We start from the raw sequence: 5,155 nt of genomic DNA on the forward strand, positions 1-5,155 counted from the left end.
AAACACCTGCATCTGGCCCATGTCAGCTGACTCAGGCCCCTGGTCTTGGGACATGGGGCTATAAAATTGCAGTGTAGCCATCTGGGCTCAGGCCAGAACTGAGCTCTGGGACCCAAATGGGCCAGCTGTGGGAGTTTTCTTGTAGTACAGACATACCCTATAAGAAGCTAACAAAACTAAATAGTTTAGGCAAATGATTTCAGATGACGGCCAACAGAGACCATTGCAGGAGATACATATTTGGAAAGAATTGTTTATTAGTTGTAATCTCTCAGGAAAAAGCATCCTGGAGGAATCTAGACGTTATTTTGAACTAGTAACTGAAAAAGTATTTTTCAATATACAATTCTGATTTAAATAAAATGTTAGGGTGGATTAAGAAGGAAAGATGAATCTGGAGATTATAAAAATGCCATTGTATATATTTGTAGTAGCTCTTCATTTTTAACACTTTATTCACCTGTAGTCACCTCATTTCTTAAAGAACACAGTAGATTGTTGAAATGGTCCAGAGAAGTGCAATGAAAATCATTAGGGTCAAAAGGAGGCTTCCATATGAGGAGAGATTTGAGACCAGAGGCCATATTTTGATCTCATTTGGAGCAATTCTGCAGATTTCATTAGTGTTACTCTAGGTGTACATGAGTGTAACTGAAATCAGAATCTGGTTCTACAGTAAATTAGGATAATTGTGCATGAATGTATGCATGTCCTACTTGTAGCCAATAGGTGGGATTATTCAGGTATCCATTTACTAAGTGCATAAGTGTTTACAGGATCAGGGCAATTTTTTTCTAAATGCCCTCCACCCCCATATAACTTATCAAATGTGGAGAGGGGGGAATGTTTGGTTGGACTGAAAGAAACAATGCCTAAAATGCCAGATGGGGATAGAGGTGAGGAAGGGGAAGACCTAGGGCAGGCCCCTCCTGCTATATCAATGCATGGAGTGACGTGCATGAGGGAAGGGAAAAGGGTTTCTTTGCCTCCCACTTGTTAGGCAAAGGGGGGGGAGATAAAGGAGCCAATTGGCTGTGTCCATCCCCCCCTCCACTCAAATTTAGAATTGTCCTGGGTTTTCAGGATGGAGCCATATTGCCTTATGACTGCCCCGCCCTGCCTCCCTGTAATTGAAGTGTATTCAACCTCAGTTCCACCATTAACTTCTTTACATGCTAAGCTGTGTTTCCTGGATGCTGTGCGTCTGACTGATTTCCTGTTTTGGGAATCAGGAAGGAATTTTTTCCCACTGGCTCAAATGGCAGCCGTCCAGTGGTTTTTTTGCCTTCCATGCAGCATTGTGGAGGTACAGCTGGAATAAAGAAGTTACAATAGGAGATAATATAGAAATGTTTTGTTTGTTGCCATTTGTGGCTGGTATTCACCACTGCAGATACAGGGTAAAAAGGGCTAGCTTCCAGAGGTAAATGAGACCCAGGATTTTGTTTGTGAATCATGTGCCTGTAAAGGAGAAGTGTTTGCAAACAGAGGTTGCCTTTGGTGCCTGCTACTCCCCTCACCAGGGGGAGGGTAAGATATTCAAAAGTGAGCTAAAACTTATGGGTTTGGCTGAAAAGGAGCTACCCCAAACTATTGGTTATATCAGGGGTCGGCAACCTTTCAGAAGTGGTGTGCCGAGTCTTCATTTATTCACTCTAATTTAAGGTTTCGTGCGCCGGTCATACATTTTAATGTTTTTTAGAAGGTCTCTCTCTATAAGTCTATATATTATATAACTAAACTAGTGTTGTATTGTAAAATAAACAAGGTTTTTAAAATAATTAAGAAGCTTCATTTAAAATTAAATTAAAATGTTGATCTTACACCGCCGGCCCGCTGCTGGTCTGGGGTTCTGTTCACCTAGGCCGGCAGTGGGCTGAGTGGGGCCTGCGGCTGCGACTCCAGCCGCGAAGGGTCTGGCAGCCAGAACCCCGGGCCAGCAGCCAGGATCCCAGACCGGCAGTGGGCTGAGCGGCTCAGCCCACTGCTGCTCAGGGGTTCCATAGGCCAGCTCCTGCCAGCTGGGATCCTGGTTGCCGGACCCGCTCAGTCCGTTGCCGGTCTGGGGTCCCGGCCCTGCCCACATACAGTAGGTACCTATCTTCTCCCTGGTTCTGGCCTGTTCTTTTCCTCTCTCAACACTGAGCTGAGGGTGGGAGTGGACCAAGCACAGGGCTGGGGGGTGAAGGGTCTGGCCAGGAGCTAGAATGGGGGAGGAGGATCAGGGTTGGGGTAGGAAGTTTGGGTGTGGGGGCACTTACCTGGTCAGCTCCCATTTGGTGTGAGGAGTGCAGGTGGGAATGTGAGTGGGGGTGTAGGAGCTCCCGTTTGGTGCTAAGGGTGGGGGGGATGTGCAGGGTGCATGGGATGTGGGGGGGCTGGGGATGTGGGGGGTGCAAGAGTCAGGGCAAAGGGCTGGGGACATGTGAGGGGGGTGCAGGTGTCAGGGTAGGGGGGCTGGGTATGTGTGGGGATGCCAGAATCAGGGCTGGGGTCATGGAAGGGGGTGAAGGAGTCAGAGGGCTGGGTGGTACAGGGCTCAGGGCAGGGGCCTGGGAGGTGTGGGGCTGCAGGGCTCAGGGCAGAGGGCTGTGGGGGGGTGGAATGGGTCAGGGCTCAGGGCAGAGGGCTGGGTGACTGCCCCCCCCCCAGAACCCTCAAACCCCCCCCCGCTCCTTGTCCCAACTACCCCTTCCTGGGACCCCACCCCCTATCTAAGCCTCCCTGCCCCTTGTCCCCTGACTGCCCCCAGGACCCTACCCCCTACCTGTCCCCTGACTGCCCCAACCCTTATCCACACCCCCACACCCAGACAGACCCCCTGGACTCCCATGCCTATCTAACCACTCCCCGCCCCCAACAGGATCCCCAGAACTCTCGACCCATACAACCCCCCCTGCTCCCTGCCTGCCCCAACCCCTCTCCACACCCCTATCTCCTGACAGCCCCCCCCCACAGAACTCCCTACTCATCCAACTCCCCACAGCTCCTTGTCCCCTGACCACCTCCTCCAGAGACCCCCCCCCACCCTAACTGCCCCCCAGGACCCTCTTTGCTCCCTGTCCCCTGACTGCTCTGACCCCCATCCAACCCTTAACAAACCCAGGGACTCCCATGCTCCATCCACGCCCCCTGCTCCCTAACTGCCCCCTCCAGAGATCCCCGCCCCTAACTACCCCCATGGGATCCCACCCTGCTCCCTGTCCCCGGACTGCCCCCAAGCATTATCCAACCCCTCCCCCAGCCCCGGATCCCTTGCCATGAGGCTCCCCGCTCATCCGGAGCCCTGCCGCCATGCACGCAGCCCTGCTCCGCCCCTGAGAGCGCTGCGCGCGCGGCAGCAGGGCTCCGGCTGAGCGGGGAGTTGTTTTCCCGCCCCACGAAGCCAAACGCTGCCCCGCGGGAGCGCCTAGCCCCAGCCCCCAGAGCGCTGCGTGCGGCGGCGGCGGCGGCGGCAGGGCTGCGGGGGAAGGCGCGCGAGGGGCAGGTGGCTTGCTGCGCTCGGCCGGCGCTCCGGCCGGGGAACGCGGACCCTGCAGCTTGCCGCGTCGGCAGGGTTTTGAATGGCACACTGGCGGCCCGGCAGGCTCCAGCGTGCCATTAAAAATCGGCTCGCGTGCCATCGGTTGCCGACCGCTGGGTTATATGGTGGGAGCCCTGTAACCCTGCATTGGACCCAATTAAATGCCTGGTATGCATGGGGGGTGGACATATAGTGCCCTGCCCCATTGTTAATTAAATTGCAGCTTGCCACTTAAATCCATCCCTGTGTCACTTTCATTCCTGAATGTCCTGAAGAAAATCTGGAAAGACCAGTGTGACTCAGGCATGTAACAACAACTAGGAGCTAACTTCTTTTTATCCTTACCCATCCTACAAGGGAAGGTTCAATGTCATTAAAAGCTAACCACTTAGAATGATAAAATGAAACACCACTCACCCACTGTTTACAGCAATTAATGAGTGAAACTCACATGCTGAATGTTGCTAAGACTAAAAGGTCAGCAAGATTCAGAAATGGGTGACAGCGTTAGGAATAAGAAAAGAATATAAGCTAGTATAAACGGTGTAAAAACCATCAACGCTCATGCCTTGGGGAAGGCAGGTGCGCTATGGGATTGTCCTTCTTCTTCTGAAGCAAGCAGACCATGGTAAGAAATTGGATACCACACTATATGGATCACTGGTTTTTTTCAGTGTAACAATAGCTATATTCCTATATTAAAGCTTCACTGTAAAAAGAAACTTGAAGCACAAATCTAAACATAATTAGCTTGTTAGGGGTGGTTTTTATGAGTCTTATTTTTTTCTCAGCTCCCATCCCCTTTTTTAAAATGTTCCCCAGGGCATGTCATATAGAGAGAAAAATACTCAGTGGAGACCCAAAAGTATCGTTTCTGTTTAGTCAGACTTCACTTTGGGCTCTAATGATTTTAGAGAGAAGAGCAGATGGAAAGGATTGTTCACTAGTCGGTGCCCTTGCCTCAGTGTTCACCTTAAGTTGTTTTCAGAGATTCTCACCACTTCAGACACATTACTTATTTATAATTTTCCCCCCACTTTGTAGATAATTGCTACTTAATTGATACTGCCTTTATACAAACCTCTACAACAGCTCCCAACAAGACACATTGCTAAATAGAGAAATCATTAAATCTGTGTATATGTTGTGGATTTCCTTCAAAGATGGGTTCGAAATAAGCAAAGTCATTAGTAGTTTATTTGCAGCAGTGTATTTACCAAACGCTCTGTGGAGAATGTGTCAACAGTCAGTATGTAACAGAGCAATTAACACAGTACTTTTGTACTTTTGACTGTTAGCATGGGAGTAAACAGAAGCAGATGTGAAGTGTTTGTGCTGTTAGTATTCACAGACTGTTCTGACATATGCAAATACAACTAATGCTTACAGAGCTTACAGCCCCTATTGTACCATGGCCTTACTACTTACCAAGCCCTGAGATACAAGTGGTACATTTGCACAGTTTGCTATTAATTATTAACAGCCACCTTTTTGTTCTTAAATTGTAGTAGTAAGGCTCCCCAGATATAGATATTGATAATATTAAGATTATACAGCTTGTTTTAGATACTGTTTTTCAATCTACATAACACAACCACAAAAAAGGGGGGAAACAAAATTGGAGGGGAAATA

This window comes from Gopherus evgoodei, chromosome 1 (genome assembly GCF_007399415.2).
Source record: "Gopherus evgoodei ecotype Sinaloan lineage chromosome 1, rGopEvg1_v1.p, whole genome shotgun sequence".
Classification (NCBI taxonomy): Eukaryota; Metazoa; Chordata; order Testudines; family Testudinidae; genus Gopherus; species Gopherus evgoodei.